This window comes from Glycine max, chromosome 14, assembly GCF_000004515.6.
Source record: "Glycine max cultivar Williams 82 chromosome 14, Glycine_max_v4.0, whole genome shotgun sequence".
NCBI classification, from domain to species: domain Eukaryota; kingdom Viridiplantae; phylum Streptophyta; class Magnoliopsida; order Fabales; family Fabaceae; genus Glycine; species Glycine max.
In genome coordinates, this window is record NC_038250.2 from 17,929,319 (window position 1) to 17,953,148 (window position 23,830).

At 38.9% G+C, this 23,830-nt stretch overlaps 1 non-coding gene across 1 annotated transcript; it reads left to right on the forward strand.

The window, feature by feature from the left end:
• The first annotated feature begins 18,124 nt into the window (after positions 1–18,124).
• On the forward strand, positions 18,125–18,231 carry LOC112999415 (small nucleolar RNA R71). The gene has a single exon (XR_003264602.1). It is a non-coding gene; the product is annotated as a small nucleolar RNA R71 (small nucleolar RNA).
• Positions 18,232–23,830: the final 5,599 nt, after the last annotated feature.

Consider the following 23,830-nt stretch of genomic DNA (forward strand, 5'->3'; position numbering starts at 1 on the left):
TTATGGTGTTGGATCTTGAAATCCTCATACATCTCCTTCATCATCTTGTTGTTCAGATTGGTGGCATTATCGGTGATAATTTTCTTGGGCAAACCATATTGGAAAATTATCTCCTTTTTGATGAATCTAATCACCATGCTCCTAGTCACACTAGCGTATGAAGCTGCTTCAACCTATTTGGTGAAGTAGTAAATGGCGACTAAGATGAAGCGATGTCCATTTGAAGCTTTAGTCTCAATAGCTTCGATCACGTCTATGCCCCACATAGAGAATGGCCAAGGTACTGCCAAGACGTTCAAAGGTATGGGTGGAGCGTTAACATTATTAGCGAAAGCCTGACACTTATGGCATTTCCTCACATGGATGCAACAATCCTTCTCCATAGTGAGCCAGTAATACCCCGCTCTCAGGATTTTTCTGGCCATGGCATCCATTGGCATGCATTCCAAAGGATCCCTCATGCACCTCTACCAGCATTTGCTCAACCTCTCTAGCATCCACACATCGAAGCAATACCATGTCATGTTTCCTCTTGTACAGGATATTCCCGCTCAGGAAGAAACTGGCTGCCAACCTTCGCAATGTTCTCTTGTCATTATCAGAGGCCTCCTGTGGGTATTCCTTATCTTCAATGTATCATTTGATATCAAAGTACCAAGGCTTACCGTCCTTCTTTTCTTCTATTAAGCAACAATGTGCAGGCTTGCCACGACATCTGAATTTGATGTACGGAAAATATCTATGTGGGCTTAGCTGGAACATGGACGTTAGTGTGGCAAGAGCATCAACCATTTGATTTTCTTCTCTAGGAATGTGATGAAAAGATATGTCATCAAAGAATTCTATCAATTTCCTGATGTAAGCCTGGTAGGGCAACAATTTATGGTCTATGGTCTCCCATTCACCCTTCAACTGGTGAATTACCAGGGTCGAGTCCCCATATACCTTGAGCAACTTAACCTTGAAGTCAATTGCCGCTTGGATCCCAAGGGCACACGCCTCATACTCAGTTATGTTGATTGTGCAGTCGAAACCGAACCTAGCCATGAAAGGTATATATTGTTCGTTTGGGGAAACCAAAATTGCCCCAACTCCATGGCCTAGTGAATTAGACGTGCCGTCAAACCACACAATCCATTTGTCCCTGTCTTCATCCTCTACTTCTTCTTCGAACAAGGTCATGATGTCCTCATCTGGGAATTTTGGATACATGGGCTGATAGTCATTAATGGGCTGTTGAGCCAAGTAATCTACCAAGGCACTCCCCTTTATCGCTTTCTGAGTGACATAAATAATATCAAACTCCGACAACAGAACCTGCCACTGAGCGATCCATCCAGTGAGAGCGGGCTTTTCAAAGATGTACTTGACTGGATCCATTTTGGACACCAACCAAGTGGTGTAATTCAACATGTACTACCTTAGACAGTGGGTTGCTCACACCAAGGCACAACTTGTTCTTTCTAGCAAAGAGTAATTCATCTCGCATGCCGTGAACTTCTTGCTCAAGTAATAGACAACCTATTCCCTTTTTTCAAACTTGTCATGTTGTCCCAGCACACACCCCATTGACTCATCTAACACAATCATATACATGATAAGGATTCATGAGGCACTATTCAATCCTTTCAAATGCAACTTGACAATCATTGTCCCATTGGACAGATTGATTCTTACACAATAACTTGAAGAGAGGCTCACAAGTGGCAGTCAATTGTGATATGAACCTCACTATGTAGTTCAATCATCCAAGGAAGCCTCGGACCTGCTTCTTGTTGTGTGGCTCAGGCGTTTCGAGGATGGCCTTTACCTTGTCTGGGTCTACCTCTATTCCTTTCTGACTCACGATAGAATCGAGCAACTTTCCAGATTTGACCCCGAAAGTACACTTTGCGAGATTCAACCTCAATCGGTATTTACGCAGCTGCTTGAACAACTTTCGCAAGTTAACAAGGTGTTCCTCCTCGGTCTTTGATTTAGCGATCATGTCATCCACATAGACTTTGATCTCTTTATGCATCATGTCATGGAATAACGCTACCATAGCCCGCTTGTAAGTTGCTCCAACGTTCTTGAGCCCAAAGGACATCACCTTGTAGCAGAAAGTCCCCCATAGGGTGATGAAGGTTGTCTTTTCCATATCCTCTGGTGCCATCTTTATTTGATTATAGCCCGAGAACCCATCCATGAAAGAAAACAGGGTAAAATTGGTCGTGTTATCTATAAGGATATCGATGTGTGGCAATTGAAAGTTATCCTTTAGACTGGCTCAGTTTAGATCCCGATAGTCCATGCACATTTGCACCTTTCCATCCTTTTTAGGGACTAACACAATGTTGGCAACCCATTTTGAGTATCGAGCAACGACCAAGAAGCCAACGTCAAATTACTTCTTCTTTTATTTTCAAGGACATTCCGGGCTTCATCCTCCTCAGCTTTTGCTTTACCAGGGAACACTCGGGATTTAGAGGTAATCTGTGCTATACGATGTCGAAACTCAAACCAGGCATATCTTGGTAGGACCAAGCAAAGATTTCTCGGTAGTCTCGCAACAGAGCTACCAATTCATCTCGGGCGTTTGTGGACATGCTAGTGCCAACCTTGACTTCCTTTCTTTCTTCGCCAACACCTAAGTTTACAACTTCCGTCTCCTCTTGGTGTGGCTTCACTTCCCTATCTTCTTGTTCGACCATTCATTTCAACTCTGGAGGAAGCCCCGAATCCCCATCTTCCCCTTTCTTGGGATACAGACTTCAATTTGGCCTTTATCCATCATCCCTTGCAGCAACTCTTCCACCATTGAGCACGTCTCTACATCATGTGATGCCCCCGGATGCATTAAAGAAGAATCTCCCTTGTCCCCATCAAGGTGAATCATACCAGCTTTATGCAGTGCTTCCAAAATGAACCTCCTAGAGGTTAACACATCTCCCATCTGCTTCAGCCCCCGAGGCTCCCACTCTTCTACTGCATTAACTGCCGAGCCTCCATGAATAGCTAGTGGATTAGTCTTTACATTCGGACTGTCTTCTTGAAAAGTCAGCCATCTCTCGTCAATCAAGCTCTGTACCTTGTGCTTGAAGGCCACACATGCTCTATAGAATGCCCCGGAACACCACTGTGGTAGGCGTAGGTTGCATTTGGATTGTACCATCAGGGGAAGGGAGATGATAGACCTTCTCGGGGTTCACCACAGCCATCTGGTTGCTGATCAAAGATGGTAGTTGTTAGTCGGTGAATACGACTAACTTTTGTGTATAAAACTTGCGTAAATTGTATCAAACTCCTCTAATTCATGGTTATTTTGTAGTGTTGCAATTAATTTTTGTTAAAAATAGGTAATAAATATGTAGTACTTCCATTTTGTGTATTTAATAATCATTTTCTCTCAATTTTAGGATAATTAGGCAAGTTTTGAAGTGCTGATTTTCACCCTCTCGCTAAACCAATCTGCTGGCTTAGCGAGCTATCCGCTGAGCGCAACAATCCTCGACTAAGTGCGAGAAAGAATCTTGAAGAAGGATGAGCTGTGCTTGTTCGCTGAGCGAAGGGCCATCCCGCTAAGTGCACCACTTCGGTCCATCCGCTGAGTGAGAAAAGCCGCGCTACGCTGAAATTCACTAATGCGCGCTAAGCGGTTCAGAATTGCGCTAAGCGCACGAGCATGAACAAAGCCACCTATTTAAGTCTGAAATCAGATTTTGAAAGGGAGTTTGGCCTTTTCTTGAAGCTTCTGCATGTCTAGAGAGTTTTAGAGAGAGAAAGGTCCAAGTTCCAGAGAGTTTGAGAGATTTTGTTGTGTGAAGATCTGCAGAGACTAGAGCTAGAAGAGGAAGCCGTCCTAAGAGCTTGAGATGAGTTTGTGAGTGATTGTGAGGTCCTAGAGGTGAAGGAGACATCCCCACTACTTGTATTTCTGCAATCTTTCATCTTTCTCTTCTCTTTGTTGTAAAGGAAGCTTCCTAGTTATGGAAAACTAAATCCTTTGTTGGATCTTCCTTGTAGGTACTTGATGTAAATATCTTTTTTTTTATCTATTTAATGATGTTTTGTGTGTTCACTATGCTATCAGAACTTCATTCTACCATGCTTTTGCCTTGATCACATAGATGCATGTGTTTTTAGGATCATTCAACAGTGGAAACTGGTCTGATTCTTAGAACTTGATAGGACAGGGCTAGTTTGTCGTACTATCACGAGGGATCGGGGTACGATAACCTAGTTGTTGTATGTTTGTCTTAATGCGGTCCTGGCCGAGTTTAGTCCAACAAGAAGAATCTGCGGATGATGCTTGATCAGGATTAGGCTAGACTATCATGAGGAATCGGGGTTTAGCATTTCCGGAGACACCATAGAACACATGAGCATTGTTAAGTAGAGAATATCCTTTTAACATCAGGCCCCTATTAGGAAGACCAACGTGTTACCTACTTGTCTTTATGCATCATTTCTCACGTGATTTTCCCTTTTAATAGTTAGTTTACACACCTGTTCATAGTAAACACATCTCTTTTCACACTAGACACCTATTCACTGAAATAGCTTCACCAAGTAACACAAGTTCCCCAAGAGTTCGATACTCGATTTTTATCGTTTTATACTACTTGCCCGATCTGGTGTACTTGTTGGAAGCAAACAAGTTTTTGGCGCCATTTCCGGGGAACTTCTTTTTATTTGGAAAGTTAGTTCGTTTTTAGGTGCCTATTCTTTATTCATTATTCTTTGATTATCTGTGAATATTTGTTCTCAATTCATATTTGTCTTCTCTTATTGAATTGGATAACTGCTGTTCTGTTAGTATTTTGTATGCATAGATCTCCCACAGGCAATTTAGTTCCTCTGGACTTAGAAATTGAATTTAGTTCCCCAAGAGTTCGATACTCGGTTCTTACCGTTTTATACTACTTGCGCGATCCGGTGCACTTGCCAGAAGCGAACAGTAGTAGGTCAGCATAAAGCATTGGTATCAGGGTGAATTCCGAGGGCTTTCTTTTCGGGAAATTCCTCCTCGGGTTTGTGTTTGTGTTGGGATTGGTGTTTCCGGTGGGTTGAGACTGTGTGGGAAACAAATTTTGTAACACCCTGATATATATATATATATATATATATATATATATATATATTATTAGAAATTATGTTTGATGTTTGATTCTTTGTTGCGTTATTTTCATCCGTAATTATTTTTAAGGAGGTAAATTTAGTTAATAGAGGGGTGTGGATAGATAAGGATCTAGCTTCTCAAAGAAGCCACGATGAAGCTTCTGGAGAAAGCCTCTTAATGAAGCTTCTAGAGAAAGCTACATGAAGCTGCCTTGGTAAAAACACTGCCCATCCTTGGTTAACCGTTGGATCTTCTCGAAATTTGGTCTGAAACTTCACAAGACACTTGTCCATGATCTGACCGTTGGGATCTTTGCGAATATGTCTGGAGTGTGCTAGAAGCTTCCGTTCCCGAAAGCATTTCTTATTTAAGCACTTCAGCCTTTGCTTTCGTGTAGCTTAGGAAAAATGCCATTTCTTCTCCTTTCTTTCTTCCAAAGCCATTTCTAATGTCCCAAGCACTTTCTCCATCACCCACAGCCACCATTAGCCACCGCAAACCGTTGTTGTTCTTCGTTGAAACTCCACAACAAGAGGAACCCGTCGATTGGAGCGGAATCTTCCCACTTGGCTCGCGGTTGCGGTAGAGAATGAAACCCTAATTTGACCTTTCATTTTCTTTCGAGGTAACCATGGTTCTACACTTGTTTCTTGTTAGTTTCATCTTGTCTTTGCATCTTTTCTGACTTTGGAACCGTCATTGTATGTCTTATGCTTCCTTTGAAAATCCTTAGAGAAAGAGACTTTGTAAACGTTATCCTTTCATGAAATGCATGTTATTTTGTAACCTACACTGAACCCCGGTCACATTGGCGTGGTCGGAATTTCCAAATGATGTTCCTTTGTAAAACCCAAAATGCTCTCAGCTCTTTCATGTAGTGATGTGGGTGTTTGACCCAGAGCACTGTTACTAGCTTTGTTTTCTGAAATCCATACTAAGTCTCCTTCGTTTTGGCATAGTAGAGGCTTGTGTGGAATCGACGAGCAAGGACAAAAAGGAATCTTCAAGTGACGCGACGAGGAATCCACGGGGTAGCTCACGATATGTGAGGGGAGTTTATTATAAAATTTACCGTTTTAACACCATAGTTAGGGAACCTAGATATGAGGATATCTGCCTGTCCCTGTTGCATGCTGATTTTTCTTCAAAGAAAATTACGTTTTAACTAATGGGATACGATATATATATATATATATATATATATATATATATATATATATATATATATATATATATATATATATATATATATATATATATATATATATTTGTGTGTGTGTGTGTGTGCGAAATGCGATTTGTTGTTGATGTCGCTATAAAGGATTTTGATTGATATGTGATGATAATGATAATTATGATGATATTGATTTGAGATGACGTTGTTAATAAAGACCATGTCAACATGAATTGTTATTATTGATGAATATGTGAATATGAAATGAGGTTGTTGTTGTTGTTGATAACGTCATTGAGATGAGATGATATTTATGTTGTGAATGACATGGAAATGGAATGTTGATTGATGTTGGAAATGCATTGGCATGTGCATGTTGTGTATGTTCGTGGGGGGCACTGTGCACTGACCTTCCAGGGTCTTTGGCACTAGCTTTTGGCCACGTTCATACGTTGGATGTTGTGTATGATCGTGGGGGGCACTGTGCACTGACCTTCCAGGGTCTTTGGCACTAGCTTTTGGCCACGATCATACGTCGTATGGAGTGTATGTCATGGGGGGTAGAGTGCACTGACCTTGTCGGATGGCCCAGACGTGGGTAACTAGCGTGGTTAGAGAATCTAAGCATTTATGAGGGGATGCTTAGGCGTTTTAATTGGTCCATGGTCTTTGGAACTTACTTTTGGCCGTGATCATAGCTCATACGACACAGGAAATAGAGTAATTGTGGCCAAGTGTACTTTGTACTAGGGGGCTTGTCACCTGGTAGGGAACACCTTTGGGCTCCCAGGCTGATCACCTATAGGAAGGGGGCTGTTACGTGCACAACTGGGTGGTCTCGACAAACTCAGCACAGTTCCCTAAGTGAGAGTGTCGTGTGGACACGCTTAGGCTATTTCCTGATATTTGGTTGTTGTTGGTACGTACCACATTGCATCTGAGTGTTGAGTCAGGTGCATGCATCATTCTGTGCAGTCTTGATTGGGTCCATGGATGGATGATGAGTAATTGTTGGATGTGAATGATGAATATTTGTTGGATATGAGTGTTGAATAATGATTGTTGCGTATGCTTATCATGTTTGCCTATGTTCCTTGCTAATTGTGGTTATTTGGAATTGGTATTGGTTCTTTTATAATAAACTCACCCTTGTAATTTTGTATCATGTGGTTGATACCTGTGATGATCACAAACCTTGTTCGTGGGAGCAGAATGACAGTGGCAGGGTGTAGGGAGTAAGATTCTGGTGAGGAGCCGCCGAGCCGACGTGATGACGTTGGCGTTATTTTGGGAGAGTGTTTTGTTTTGTAATCAACTCCTCCATAGTTAGTTTTTAAGTTTTATTTTGTTGAGTTAAAGATGTAAAACTGGAATTTTAATTATATATATGAACATATTTAATTTTCTTATGTGTATGACATGTACCGAATTATTGTTTCTATATAATTATGCATATTCACTTAAGTAATGGCGTGTTGTTGGATGAATTTATGTTGTAACAAAATCACTTCTATTTTCATAAGCAAAAATTAAGGGAGTTCTTTTTATATAAAAAAATTGAAATTATCGAATATTAGAGTGTGGATACCGCAACGACGAGGCGGGTCGTTACAAATTTTGTGGGAGAGGCCTTTGTGGTTAATGTGCAATCTTTGTTGGACGGGTGCCGGATTGGGAGGGTTTCCGATGTTGGCTGAATAATTTGGTTGATGTGGGGAATATTGGTAGGTGGGGTGTTGAGGGGTTTGTTGGGTTATAGGCCATGTGGGAGCTAAAGTTACAACATGGGTGTCTCCCTCCTTCTTCTTGGATCCACCCGTTCCAGACCTCCTATTGTTTGTACTTGCTGAAGCGATGTAATCGAACTTCCCCCTTCTTAAGCCCACTTCAATTCTCTCGCCCGTAAATGCCAAATCTGCAAAACTAGAGGACATATATCCTACCATTTTCTCATAGTAGAACACTGGAAATGTGTCTACTATCATGGTTATCATCTCTCTCTGGGCGTGCTGCTTGAAAGACTCATGCTCCTTTTTGTACATGTTTTGTAATTGGGTTCTATCGGGAGCCATGTCAGTGTTTTATTGATACTGTCTGATGAAAGCAGCCATCAAGTCCTTCCAAGAACGGATCCAGGAAGCTTCCAAGTTAGTATACCAAGTGATTTCTGCCCTGGCCAAACTCTCTTGGAAAAAATGCATAAAGAGTTTCTCATCTCTTGAGTATGCCCCCATCTTCTGACAATACATCTTTAAGTGGTTCTTGGGGCAAGTGGTCCCTTTGTACTTATCGAAGTTTGACACCTTAAATTTGGGAGGGATGATGACATCGGGCACTAAGTACAACTCTGCCATGTCGTCAAATGGATAATCACTGATCCTTTCAATGGCCCTCAGCCTTTCCTCTATGAGATCAAAATTTTCTCTTTCTTCCATGACCAGAGGTAGTCTCCCCACTGAAAAATGCAAGGGTTGTAGCGGGCGATGTTGAGGGGCTCCCGCGGCATTGGGCTGAGGCATGACACCAAATGCTGGTCCTTTAGCGGCGTATGTAGGGTATGGTTCAAACTTGCCCAGAGCGCAATCCCAGGGCTCTTCACGGGCTTCTCCCATAGGTTGAGCAAAGGGTGCATGCCCCAACTGGGGTTGCTGGCCCTCAAGGAGAACAGAAACATAGTGGTTGGCATTCTCGTTGGGCACGTGCACTGCATTGGGTGGTGTATAGTTAGGTAGCAAGCCGTATGGTGGGAACGAATTCTTACTTTGCACCATATGGGGACCGCCTGTATTGCCCAACACTTCCCCCCCTGACCTACCATGTCTGGGGCCAAATGACTTGTTTGGTTTATGCCAGATGGGTGAGTCAGATCTATCTCCATCATCCTTCTCATACTCAACATGGCCTCCATGTCGGCCTTCATCTGCTCTTGCACTTCCTTTATTTCACTCATGATTTTGGTTTTGGCACGTGTTTGGTAGGGGTGCTATAAAGCACATTCATTCTTTTTGGTTATTGTGTTTACTTTTTGACTACGAATGCTAAAAAGAACAAAAATGCAATGAGTAACGTGACAACGAAATAAACATGAATGCATGATAATGATAAGTTGCTGAAGTATTGAAACCACACTAAAATTTCAGCAAAGACATAGGGTTGAATCAAATCTCATTTTCATTAAGAAACAACATTGTTTATCTTGCCAAAGTCAAAGCATAAATACAAATGCCTCAGTGGTTCCTAATTATGTGGGACATCAACTCGACCATGTGTTGACAATAATCGAAGAGCCCATGAACTTCCTCGGGAGTTGAGTATACATCTACCATTGCCTTAGCTCTGGCTAACAGCCTTGGAAGCTCTTGACTCCCATTCAAAGTGAGAGCAAATCTATCCATCCATTTCATAGCTTCACCGTGCAACGATTCTATCACCCACTATCTCGCTTCCCTTTCCACTTGCAGAGTCGATACCTTTGCATGCTCATCCTTAAGTCTCTGCCTATGGCTAGCAGCTAGGTTTAGCTTCTCTTTATACTGGTCGATGATTGTCAACATATTCTCTTCCGTACTACTTAGCTGTTCGGTCAAACTTCTCTTCGACCTTTGGCAAGCCCTCAACTTATCCTCTAATATCATACTTTCCACCCTTGACTCATCTTTTTTGGCCCTTTGAAGCTTGAGTTTGTTGTTGTTGCCCCATAAAGCCCTTCGGAACTTGTTTTGGCCCCATTCCTCTTTTCGAGCTCTCTTTGTTTCTCGCTCTAACGCTTCGGCTGTGGTCATGTTGACATCCCTTAGCTCATCACATTCTTTCCTGACCCTGGTGACTGCCATTTTTAGCTTTTCCTTAACCACTCTTGTTCTTTCAAGCTCTACTTTCAAGGCTTGCACTTCTTCGCTCTCATTAGGGACTTCAGTTTCTTCCCTACATGGACTTTTTAGCTTCGGGAGCCAAGTTATCCCTTGCATCCTAGCCTTCAACCATTTATGATAGCCCCTGATGACACTGTTGCTGCTTCCCCTAAGCTCTTTATCTTTTCTTTCCACTGTATTTCATGCTTTTTGGATTCTCTGAAGCATTTTTGCATTGCCTTCACTGAAACCCTGTGCGACAAAAGGCACGATGATCTCCTCTGACGATGCCCCTCTCATAGGGTAGCCTAGTTGTCTTATGGCCAGTACGGGATTATAATTAATATAACCCCTTGTTCCCATCAAAGGGATGTTTGGGAATCCTTCATATGAGCACAAAACTCCAGCCCCTCCCTCTTTCCATCGGGGGAACCAACTAACGGACGCTCCTACCATACTTGCCAAGAGTCTCTCCCAATTTGATTTTTCTTTCTCGACACACATGTGATAACCTTGTAAGGGACAGACATGTCTACCCTGATGACAAAAAACGTGGGAGACCAACCATACATAAAGAGCGGGTGTACAACAGACAATTCTCGCATTGCTCTTTTCGCATCTCAGGTTGAATATGTCATAGGCATCGGCCAAAATAGCAATGTCTGGGCTTTCCTTGCTATAGTGATAAGCAAGAAAAGCGTCGATTGCTGCTAAATCTACTAGCCCGTCCACATTTGGAAAGAGTACGATCTTGAACACCAATAGTGCTAGAATATCAACGAATGAAGTCCACTTTCCTTGATCCGCCAAAGCTTTGGCCCTTTCCTCTAAGCACTGCCTTGGTATCCCTACCACCCCATTCCTGTTTTGCTTCACTCGGTCTAACTCTTGTGCCAAGATCTTGACCACTTTTGCTACTCTTTCCATGGAGGGGTAGAATTCAGAAAATAAATACGGCTTCCTTCCTCCTAGCGAGCATCCTAAGATCCCTTCAAACTTTTCTATGGTTGGTACCAACTGAAAGTCCCCAAATGTGAAGCACCTTAGCGACTGGTCATAATATTGAGCGAGGGATGCGATGGCTTCAATAGTAACTTCTATCATGGCCAAATCCCAGATTTTCCCATATGCCATGCGGAAGGCTTGACATTGAACTTGATCCATCCGCTGCCCTAACTCTCGCAAGCCGGCTAGTTCTAGGCTCTTAACTTTGACATGATAGAACCTTTTTTCAAAAGAGGGCGCTTGGTTCGACCTCATGTTTGCTAGAATGAAAATTCTGCTGATCAATACTTCAACATCCAATCATAGAGGAGGTATGATGAATGCATCAGGGAATGTTTATGCTATGCATGAAAAAATGTGTTTATCTACGAACACAAGAGTTTGGAAGACCACCCCTTCTTACCCATAATGCATTGGGTATCATGGTTCGTTCGCAGACATTACCATGGTGCCCAATGCATGCACTTAAGAAGGTGAGGTGGACCTTGTAGCTCCCCGTGACAATGATGACGAGACAAATGCGATGCATGAGTGATGACACGGTATGAGTATGCATGCATGAGAGCATGGGGTTGGTGATATAGTTCCTTGTAGAGCTTGTAGGCCTTGGATCTTCTTCATCAATGGAGTCCTTTGCTGCTTGAAGATCATGGCAGCGGAATGAAGAAGGAAGAAACATGATTGGAGATGCCACTTCAAAGAGAAGATGAGTCAAGAACAAGCTCACCACCATAGGAAGCCATGGATAAGAGCTTGAAGGTAGGAGAAGATGAGTGGAGGGAGAAGGAGCACGAAATTTTGTGCCTCAAATGAGGTCTGAACTTTGAACTTTAATTCTCAAATGACCAAAGTTGAAAAAAATGCACACACATGACCTCTATAGCCTATGCCATACAAAATTGGAGGAAAATTTGAATTTCTATTCAAATTTCACTTGAATTTGAAATTGAACTTGTGGAGCCAAAATTTGGAGCCAAAATTTCACTAATTATGATTAGTGAATTTTAGCTAAGGTTCAGCCCACTAATCCAAGATCAAATCCAAGATTCTCCACCAAGTGTGCTTAGGTGTCATGAGACACGTAAAGCATGAAGGACAGGCACAAAGTGTGGTTATATGATGTGGCAATTGGTGTAGCAAGCAAATGCTCACCTCCCCCTCTAAAATTTTATTGGATTGGGCTTCTCCTAATTCAATTAAATTTATTTTCCAACACACAATCAAATATTCACTTAATGCATGTGAAATTACAAAACTACCCCTAATACAAAACTAGTCTAGGTGCTCCAAAATACAAGGGCTGAAAAATCTTACATTTCTAGGGTACCCTACCTACATTATGGAGCCCTAAATACAAGGCCCAAAAATAATGAAACCTTAATCTAATATGTACAAAGATAAGTGGGCTCATACTTAGCCCATGGGCCCGAAATCTACCCTAAGGCTCATGAGAACCCTAGGGCCTTCTCTTGCATCTCTAGCCCAATCTTCTTGGAGTCTTCTATCCAATGCCCTTGGGGGGTAGGATTGCATCATTCCCTCCCCCTTGAAAAGGATTTGACCTCAAATCTGGAGGTTCTTGAAACTCATGGATTCTTTCCTCAACACCTGTAAAAAGAATAAAAACATATGCATTAGTGATGTTGGGTATGTTAGAGTAGGGTAAGGACTGAAAACCCCTTTCCTGGCCATCTTCCCATGAGAGAACATAGTTCCTCACCAACTCAATGAGTGGTGCTACAAGTATAGAAAAATATGGGACAATCCTTTTGTAAAAGTTTGTTAAGTCATTAAAGCCCCAAATTTCCCTCATACTTGATGGAGTAGGCCACTCAAAAATGACCTTTATTCTCTTAAGGTCCATGGGAAGCCCTTGATCACTATTTAAAAAGTTAAGGAAAGTAATAGAAAAAAACATACCTTTTTCTTTATTTTCATGTTGATTATTCCTAAAAAAAATTACGACAAACCTAAGGTGTCCCATATGAGCACCTAGGTTTGTATTGAAACAAAAAATAAGAACAAACCTACCTAATGAGTCCCTATGTACACAAATCATGAAGATGTTCGGTGCATTAGTGATTTTGCAAAAGAGGGGTGCACCACTCAACACATTCATCATACCACCTATCATAGGGATTTGGTGCCTCATAATACCTATTTTGGATACCAATATAGCACAAGGATTTAAGCTCTTACGAACCAAACCCTTATCCAACAACTCCTTTACTTTAGGAATAACCTCAAGCTCAAGAGGTATGGCGGTGTGATGTGCCATTATTTTCTCCTATTTCTTAACCCTTTTTGCACCATTTTAAGTACTGATTAGTCTTAATTGTCAAATTAATTAGGCAGTTTTATTATTTGGGCCCATTCAGTTAATTTGATGTTTTTAATCTAATTTCAGGAATTAATGAAGCATTGGGCTTGAATCTAGAATTGGGCTTGGACTTGAAGAGGGCAGACTATTTTAATCTACAAAATTTTATCTTATCTAGAATTTATCTTTTCTAGATATTATTCAGATTTGATCTCATCTAGATATTATTTCATCTAGATCTTATCTAGATTTGATTTTATTTTATTTATGGGCTTGGATTTAAAACAGATTTGTAAGCTTTGGGGCTGGAAAACTATATAACAACACCAAGGTTCTAGTTTAGGCCCTTCAACCTCTTCTCTCTCTCTTCTCTTTCTCCTTTTTTCGTTTTTGGCAATTCCAGTTCTGACTTTTAGTTTTATCAATAAAATTTCGTTCTTCAATCTATAATTTTGTTCTCTATTGATTAATGGAAGGCTAAGTCCCCATCATTGTTTTCTCTTGAGAATCAAGCACAGTCTCTTTGAGGTTCTATTATTACTGTTAAATTCTGTTCAATTTTTCCTCTTCACTAATTACTCTGAATTTGTTGCTACTAATTCATGCATGCTTAGTGCTTGATTAATTGTCTCTGCGCTTAATTTATGTTCATGCTTAATGATCGTTTATGAGTAATTGGTGTATGTGTTGCTTATTCACATAATGAATGCCTTATGTTAAATTTCGCTTAGTAATTTAATTTAGGGTTGGATTAAGTGGTTAAACTGATAAAGGATAAATTCTCGCAACCTAGGATAAGAGACTTGCTTGTGAATCAAGGGGAAACAACGTATTTTAATTCTGATATTTTCTAATTCAATTTTACTCGCTGTTTAATTTACAAAAGCAAACAACCCCCTCCCCCCCCAATTTATTACTATTTCCTACTATCTGTTATGAACATTTGGTTTATCATTGCTCGTTGGGAAACGACCTAGGATCACTTCCTAGTTACTAAATTTTAATGTTTATTTGATTCGGGTACGGCCTCGATCAAATTTGGCGCCATTGCCGGGGAGCAGTGTCCAAAGGTTCATAATAGCTAGTGTCGTGTTAGTGTTTAATTCTTTCATGTTGTGTTAGTATTGTGTTAGTGTTGTTTAGTACCTTGTTATTTTGTTTATTGTGTGTTCTGTTTTAGTTTTTTTTTTTCTGTTCAGTGCTTCCCCTGTTTCAGTTTTGGTGTTTTGCTGTGAATAGTGTTTTGCGACGGATTTAGCGACCACCCTTGCTGAATTAATTGGGATTTTTTGTTTTGGTAGCTATAGTTGTTATTTTTGGCTGAATTTTTTTATGGTCATTTCTTTTGATCCATATTTTGTGGGGAAAATAGCTGGAGCCCTTAGTTTGGTCAGATTTGAAAGTTCCAAAAAAGTAGCAAATTTGATTTTTGTCAAAACTTCAAACGGCCATAACTTTTGCTCCAGTTATCAGAATCGCAATTATTATATATGTATTCGGCCAAAAAGAGACTTTTGATCTGTAGGGGCCGTCAGTGCTCTTTTGAGGCAATCAAAAGCCTCCTTGCATTTATCATTAAAGTCAAACTCCACCTCCTTTTGCAACAAGTTGGATAGTGGAAGGACTACTTTGCTAAAATCTCTTATAAAGTGCATGTAGAATCCTGCATGACCAAGAAAAGATCGCACCTCTCACACGCAAGAGGGGTAAGGCAATTGTGAAATAACAGAAATTTTTGCAGGATCTACTTCAATGCCCTTATTGGAAATAATGTGGCCTAAAACTATACCTTGCTCAACCATAAAATGACATTTTTCAAAATTTAGAACAAGGTTAGTTTCAGTGCATCTATTCAAAACCTTTTCCAGACTATCCAAACAAACATCAAAAGAGGATCCATATACAGTGAAATCATCCATAAACACCTCTATGCAATTTTCTAAAAAATCATTAAAAATACTAATCATGCACCGCTGGAAGGTACCAGTGGCATTGCACAGACCGAAAGGCATCCTCCTATAGGCAAAAGTGCCAAAGGGGTAGGTGAATGTGGTTTTTTCCTGATCCTCAGGAGCAATAGTGATTTGCATATAAACAGAAAAACCATCAAGGAAACAATAGTGAGATTTACCTGCCAGGCGTTCAAGCATCTGGTCAATGAATGACAGTGGAAAATGGTCCTTTTTGGTAACCTGGTTCAGCCTCCTATAGTCGATGCAGACTCTCCAACTGTTCTGCACCCGAGTAGGAATCAACTCCTCCTTCTCATTTTTGATCACGGTGAGGCCGGTTTTCTTCGGGACTACCTGGACGGGACTCACCCATTGGCTTTCGGAGATAGGATAAATGATGCCAACTTGCATAAGCTTGGTTACCTCCTTCTTGACTACATCAAGAATTACCGGGTTGAGTCTTCTCTGTGGCTGTCTTACTGGTTTAGCCCCATCCTCTAAATTTATTTGATGCATACATGTGGATGGGCTAATACCAGGAATGTCCGCCAGGGTCCAGCCTATAACCTTCTTATGCTTCTTGAGAACTGATAACAGCTTCTCCTCTTGCTCATTAGCAAGGGAGGAAGATATAATTACTGGAAAACTATTGCTATCATCCAAGTAAGCATATTTTAAATTTGATGGTAGAGGCTTCAATTCTGGTGTGGGCGATTAGATAATGGTAGAAAGAGATGGTTTCTCAGCCTGTACCTCATAAAGAAAGTCAGAGGTATGTGTACTTCCTGAAACATGGTTAGTTCTATCTGACTCTAGAAAATCAATATCAAGAGGTAAAACATCACCAGACATGTAATCAATATAAATTTTAGATTCACTCTCAGCATCAAATTCAAACATATGATCAAGTACAAATTCAGATTCAATGCATGAAGAGTGACAGACATGCAGATTAGAATGAAGATCAGTCATGTATTCATCAACAATATGGTCAATTATTTCAACACGAAATACAGAAAGATCTTCAGATGGGTGTTTCATAGCATCAAGAATATTAAAATGAACAGTTATATCACCAAAATCCATAGATTGTGTGCCTGCATATACATCTATCTTAGTTCTGGAAGTTTTCATAAAAGGTCTGCCTAGAATGATGGGAACTGATCCTTTAGAAAATCCCTCCTCCATATTCAAAATATAAAAATCAACAGGGAAAATCAGTTCACCAACTCTAACTAAGACATCCTCTATGAAACCAGTAGGATAGGCAACACTTCTATTAGCTAAATGAATTACCACATCAGTTGACTGCAAGGGACCAAGAGATAGAGAATTAAAAATAGACAGAGGCATCACACTAACAGAAGCTCCGAAATCTAGCATGGCATTGTCAAACTTACTATTCCCTCTAATACAAGGTATGCTGAATGTACCTAGATCTTTACATTTTTCAGGGATTTGGGGAACAGATTTACCAATCAATGTGGAGACATTTCTGCCCATACTAATTCTTTCACTTCCTTTAAGCTTCCGCTTATTAGTGCACAACCCCTTCAAGAATTTAGCATATCTTGGAATTTGCTTTATTGCATCCAGTAGATGTATGTTTACCTCTACTTTTCTAAATGTTTCCAAGATCTCCTTCTCTACCTCTTCCATTTTTTTGTTGGAAATTGCTCTTGGAGGGAATGGAAGAGGGATATGCTACTTCTCGTTAGATTCACCTGCATAGAAATTGTTAGGTAACTTACTCTTTAAATTTTTGTCATCATCTTTTTTCTGGAGTAGAGTGAGGTTGGGTGGGTTCAATTACAGATAAGGAAGATGTCGCTGGTTGAGGTCCTTGACACTGCTTTCCCGACCTCAATGTAATGGCACTCATATTTTTGGGATTCTGGACAGATTGAGAAGGTAATCTGTCAAAATTCTGGGACTGTTGTTGATTTAACTGTGTAGCCAATTGTCCCACCTGATTAGTTAAGCTCTGAATGAAGGCTCTAGTCTCTTGTTGAATTGCATGTTTTGCATAGTCATTTGCCTCACAAGTTCTTCAAGGGAAGGTTGCAGAGGAGCCTCAACTGTTTGCTGTTTCTGGGGCTGTTGCTGTTGTTGCTGCTGGATTGGTGGAGGAACGTATGGTCTTCTTGGGCTAGCAGCATTTTGAAAATAAGGTTGTTGTTGCTGCTGTTGTGAAGGATTCAACCATCGAAGGTTGGGATGATTCCTCCACCCGGGATTGTACCTGTTGCTTGAGAGGTCATAATTGTTCTGTTGTGGCTAATTTTGCTGCTGAGGTTGAGGAGGTCTGTTGTAGATGTTTGCAGCATAAGCTTCAGGCTGTTCAATTGCTTCAGATTGTTGCACAGAGGGGCAAAGGTCTGTGTGGTGGTCGACAGAGGAGCATAAACCATAGAGTCTGGCGATAGGTGCAAATTTTTGATTCATGGCCAGTTGGGTTACCAGGTTAACCAAGGCATCTAGTTTACCTTCAAGCTTCTTAGTCTCGGTTGATGAAGATGAATTTGTGGCTACTTCATGCACTGCTCTAATGACAATAACATGGCACTAAATTGCTGGGAGTTTGAAGCCATCTTCTCAATTAAATTTCTGGCTTCAACAGGGGTCATGTCTCCAAGGGCTCCACCACTGGTAGCATCTATCATACTTCTCTCCATGTTACTGAGTCCTTCATAAAAATGTTGGAGAAGAAGCTGCTCAGAAATCTGGTGGTGAGGGCAACTGGCACATAGTTTCTTAAATCTCTCCTAGTATTCATATAAGCTCTCTCCACTGAGTTGTCTAATGCCTGAAATATCCTTTCTGATGGCCGTGGTCCTGGAAGCAGGGAATTTTTTATCTAAGAATACTCTCTTGAGGTCATCCTAGCTCATGATGGACCTTGGAGCAAGGTAATATAGCCAGTCCTTTGCCACTCCCTCTAAAAAATGAGGAAAGGCCTTCAGAAATATGTGATCCTCCTGGACATCTGCGGGTTTCATGGTGGAGCAGACAATATGGAATTCTTTCAAATGTTTGTGCGGGTCTTCACCTGCAAGGCCATGAAACTTTGGAAGCAAATGGATCAGTCCAGTTTTGAGAACATATGGGACATCTTCATCAGGGTATTGGATGCACAAGCTTTCATAGGTGAAATCAGGTGCAGCCATTTCCCTTAGAGTCCTCTCACGGGGTGGAGGTTGTGCCATGTTCTCAGAATGTTCAAAACTATAATGCTCAAAATCACCAATAACAGAATGCTCAGGATGCTCAAAAGGTACTAAATGATGTCTAACTAATCTATGAAATGTCCTATCTATCTCAGGATCAAAGGGTTGTAAGTCAGATGGATTGTCTCTAGTCATACACTATATTCAACATGCACAACTAGTTGCCTTCTTATGCAAGTAAAAGTGTAGGTTTGAACTACAACTACCATTAAATGATATCCAAATGACTTGAAATTTTGTGATCAACCTTATAAAATGATGAGAAGATAGCACAAAAAATTTCAAATGAAAATTCAAAGTCTAACTATAGAAGCTAAAAATGATAAGTTAAGAAAAATAAGAGAATAATACTTGGAAAATAAAAAAACTTTTGACAGAATTGCAATTTTTGGAAGAAGGAGACCTCAGCCGGCCTATGGCAGGTTGCCACGGCATGGGAATTTTTTTTCTACCCCAAATACATACATAATAATTACGATTCTGATAACCGGAGCAAAAGTTATGGCCGTTTGAAGTTTTGACAAAAATCAAATTTGCTACTTTTTTGGAACTTTCAAATTTGACCAAACTAAGGGCTCCAGCTATTTTTCCCACAAAATATGGATCAAAAGAAGTGACCATAAAAAAATTCATCCAAAAATAACAACTATAGCTACCAAAACAAAAAATCCCAATTAATTCAGCAAGGGTGGTCTCTAAAATCTGTCGCTAGGGATTTCCACTACTACCCTGTTTTCCAATTCAGCAAAAGTGGTCGCTAAATCCGTCGCAAAACACTATTCACAGCAAAACACAAAAACTGAAATAGGGGAAGCGCTGAACAGAAAAACTAAAATATAACACCACACTAAACAAAATAACAAGACTCTAAACACACTTAACGCAACACGAACACAACGCTAACACACACTAACACAACACATGAAAGCATAAAACAACTAAACATAAAACACGAATTACTAGCTATTATGAACCTTTGGACACTGCTCCCTGGCAACGACGCCAAATTTGATCGAGGTCGTACCCGAATCAAATAAATATTAAAATGCAGTAACTAGGAAGTGATCCTAGGTCGTTTTCCAATGAGCAATGATACACCAAATGTTCATAACAAATAGTAGGAAAATAGTAACGAATGGGGGGGGGGGGTTGTTTACTTTTGTAAATTAAACAGCGAATAGACGTGAATTAGAAAATATCAAAATTAAAACACGTTGCTTCCCCTTGATTCACAAGCAAGTCTCTTATCCTAGGTTATGAGAGTTTATCCTTATTTAGTTCAACCACTTAATCCAACCCTAAATTAAATTACTAAGCGAAATTTAACATAAGGCATTTATTATGTGATTAAGCAACACATACACCAATTACTCATAAACGATCATTAAGCATGAACATAAATTAAGTGCAGAGACAATTAATCAAGCACTAAGCATGCATGAATTAATAGCAACAAATTCAGAGTAATTAGTGAAGAGGAAAAGCTGAACAAAATTTAAAAGTAATAATAGAACCTCAAAGAGAACTGTGCTTGATCCTCAAGAGAAAACAGCGCTGGAGACTTAGCCTTCCATTAATCAATAGAGAACGAAATTATAGATTGAAGAACGAAATTTTATTGCTAAAACGAAAAGTCAGAACTAGAATTGCAAAAACGAAAAAAAAGGAGAAAGAGAAGAGAAGCCTAAAACTAAAAACGAAAATAGGAGAGAGAGAAGAGAGAAGGGCCTAAACTAGAACCTTGGTGCTGTTATATAGTTTTCCAGCCCCAAAGCTTACAAATCTGTTTTAAATCCAAGCCCATAAATAAAATAAAATAAAATCTAGATAAGATAATATCTAGATAAAATAATATCTAGATGAGATCAAATCTAAATAATATCTAGATAAGATAAAATTTTGTAGAATAAAATAGTCTGCCCTCTTCAAGTCCAAGCCCAATTCTGGATTCAAGCCCAATGCTTCATTAATTCCTGAAATTAGATTAAAAACATCAAATTAGCTGAATGGACCCAAATAATAAAACTGCCTAATTAATTTGATAATTAAGATTAATCAGTACTTAAAATGGTGCAAAAAGGGTTAAGAAATAGGAGAAAATAATGGTACATCACATATTTATAATCATTTGATGACTCAAGTTAAAGTTTGTGACTCTTGGCAATTTCTTTAAAAACTAGTCACTTTAAAAGTTGTGACTCTTTTTGAAAACTAGTCACTTAAAGATTGTGACTTTTGAAAAAATTTTCAAAAACAAGTCACTTTAAGAATTGTTACTTTTGGAAATTTATTTTTTGAAATCAGTTACTGGTAATCGATTACCATCAAGGTGTAATCAATTACACATCAATAGACGTGACTCTTCATGTTTAAATTTGAAAATCAAAATGTTTAGAAACACTGGTAATCAATTACAAGTATTGTGTAATAGATTACACAAGTTTAAAATGATTTGAAAATGTTTTATCACTAGTTGTGACTCTTGAAATTTGAAATCTAACATTTTAAAACATTGGTAATCGATTACATGCTCAGGGTAATCAATTACAGCTTTGTAAGTTAGTTTTGAAAACATTGTTGGCTACTGGTAAAGGATTACTACCTTCTGGTAATCGATTACCAGAGAGTAAAACTCTTTGGTAAAATATTTTGTGAAAAATTCTTGTGCTACTCAATGTTTTGAAAAACTTTTTTAGTACTTATCTTGATTGAGTCTTCTCTTGATTCTTGAATCTTGCAGTTTCGTGAATTCTGAAATTTGAATTTATAAGCACTAGGGACGCGTTGTAATCGATTACATCTTTTGGTAATTGATTACACTTAGCCTGCCTCGCTGTAATCGATTACACATTGTGGTAATCAATTACCAGAGAGCTTTTAAGGAGAACTAAGTGCTGAATGAATTCTTAGGGTGAAAGGATTTGAAAGGGGGTCAAAATACTTTTATATTTTAAAAAAATAAATATATATAACATAATGGATTTTTGAAAAGCTTTATGAATGAATTTTAAGCAAATAATTCACATATCATACTAAAAATCATGTAAGAATCATAGGCACTATCAAGTATTTGTTTTAATAATAAACTTCATGCTTCGAGAAAGAAAATAACTCAATAAAAAATATAAGCACATACTCATAATAACAATCAATCAAGACAAACAAATAAAATTTTGTTAGTCATCATATAAACAAGTTAATTGAAAGGAAAGTTTCAACCAACTTAATTTAAAAGAGAATGGTTTTGATGTTACCTTTTTCATTATTTAAGTGCTTAGATCTTTAAAGATGGAAGTCAGACTTTTGTTTTTCTTGCTTAAACTTCTTGAGAGATGTTCTCATCACTTTCATAGTCCTTGGATAGAAGGTTGATCTCCTTCTCCGAACCATCGGATGAGTCATTGCCATCCCAAGCAATATACGCCTTCTTGGATCTTCTTTCTTTATAGCTTTTCTTCATATTCTTCTTGGGCCATGACTCATTTGAGGGGCAGTTTTCCTTTATGTGACCGGGTTGATTACACTTATAGCATTTAAGTGTTGGAGAAACTTCTTGGGATCTCTTCCCATTGTTGAAGTTATAGCTTCTCTCCATTCTTCTATTTTTGACGAATTTATGAAACTTCTTCACAAAGAGTGAGAAGTCCTCTTCATCATCAGATTCTTCTTCTTCTTCTTCTTCTTGCATTGAGGACTCAAGTTAAAGTTTGTGACTCTTGGCAATTTCTTTAAAAACTAGTCACTTTAAAAGTTGTGACTCTTTTTGAAAACTAGTCACTTAAAGATTGTGACTTTTGAAAAGCTCTTCAGAAACAAGTCACTTTAAGAATTGTGACTTTTGGAAATTTATTTTTCGAAATCAGTTACTGGTAATCGATTACCATCAAGGTGTAATCGATTACACATCAATAGATGTGGCTCTTCATGTTTAAATTTGAAAATCAAAATGTTTAGAAACACTAGTAATCGATTACAAGTATTGTGTAATAGATTACACAAGTTTAAAATGATTTGAAAATGTTTTATCACTAGTTGTGACTCTTGAAATTTGAAATCTAACATTTTAAAACATTGGTAATTGATTACATGCTCATGGTAATTGATTACAGCTTTGTAAGTCAGTTTTGAAAACAATGCTGGCTACTGGTAGTCGATTACTACCTTGTAGAAGCAAAGCTTCATGGTGAATCAAAGGTGATTCAAAGGTGTTTTGATGATAACAAAAGATGATGACAAAGGTGATGAAAAAAAGCTCAAAGATCAATCAAAGAACAACTCAAGTGAATCAAGAACAATTCAAGAGTTCAAGATAAGAATCAAGAAGAATTCAAGACTCAAGAAGAAAGTTTAGAGTCAAGAATCAAGATTCAAGGTTCAAGATCTCAAGAATCAAGATCAAGATTCAAGAATCAAGAGAAGGCTTAATCAAGATAAGTATGAAAAGTTTTTCTCAAAAATTGAGTAGCACATGATTTTTCTCAAAACATGTTTACCAAAGAGCTTTTACTCTCTGGTAATCGATTACCAGATTGCTGTAATCGATTACCAGTAGCAAAATTGTTTTGAAAAAGTTTTCAAATTGAATTTACAACATTCCAATTAATTTCAAAAAGCTGTAATCGATTACAATGTTTTGGTAATCGATTACCAGTGCCTTTGAATGTTGAAATTCAAATTCAAATGTGAAGAGTCACATCCTTTCACATAAAAGCTTTGTGTAATTGATTACACTTATTCGGTAATCGATTACCAGTGCCTTTGAATGTTGAAATTCAAATTCAAATGTGAAGAGTCACATCCTTTCACATAAAAGCTTTGTGTAATTGATTACACTTATTCGGTAATCGATTACCAGTGACTATTTCTGAATAAATCAAAATATGTAACTCTTCAAAAAGGTTTTGACTTTTTCAAATTGGTTTTAAGTTTTTCTAAAAGTTATAACTCTTCTAAATGGTCTTCTTGACCAGACATGAAGAGTATATAAAAGCAAGGCTTTGTTTTGCATTTTCAATTAATTCATTCTTTCAATCTTGAATACTTTTCCAATCAATCTCTGACAATCTTTTACAAGCCTTGAATCTCTTTGAACTTCTTCTTCTTCTTCTTTGTACCAAAAGCTTTATGAAGTTTTCTGGTTTTCCAAACCTTGAAAACTTGTGCTATTCATCTTTTCATTCTCTTCTCCCTTTTCCAAAAA